Genomic DNA, 617 nt, shown 5'->3' with positions numbered 1-617 from the left:
AACTAGGCTGGCTTGCAAAAATATTTGAAACTAGAGCTTTACATATTTCTGGTTATTATCTAGTTGAGATCAACATTTCCATTGTTAAAATTCAAGCAACTTTGGCTGAAATTTAAGGGCCTGAGAATCACAAACTCTTTTTGAGCTTTTTCAAAGTTTTGGTGTTAAATAGTGGCCGAACCGTACATTTCTCGAATTCCGGCCCGCAGACACTTTTCATTGTCATAAAATATCGAAGCTCTCTGCAAAATTTGAGCGACCTGTGGCTAAAGGTAAAGTCGTGAGAAGCGCTAGTTTCTTTTGAGCTTTTTCCCTGTATAGCCCTAAATCGTGGAACTTTGTTCCGGAATAACGACCGAACCGTACCTTCTGGAAACAAGGTGCAAGGATATTTTTGATCTACATAATTTATCGAATCTCTGTGTTAAGTTCGAGCGACTTTGGCTGAAATTTAAAGACCTGAGAATTGCGAACTCTTTTTGAGCTTTTTCGAAGGTTTGGCTTTAAATAGCGGCTAAACCGTACAATTCTCGAGTTCCGGACCCCTTTTTTTTTCATTTATGAAGACGCCGCGCAGGGGCCCTTAACTATATTTTTTGTATTTTTTTTTTTTTTTT

The sequence above is a fragment of the Diaphorina citri genome, unplaced genomic scaffold (assembly GCF_000475195.1).
Source record: "Diaphorina citri unplaced genomic scaffold, Diaci psyllid genome assembly version 1.1 scaffold1007, whole genome shotgun sequence".
NCBI classification, from domain to species: Eukaryota; Metazoa; Arthropoda; class Insecta; order Hemiptera; family Psyllidae; genus Diaphorina; species Diaphorina citri.
The sequence above is the reverse complement of the archived record's forward strand: the minus strand, read 5'-3'. Positions refer to the sequence as shown.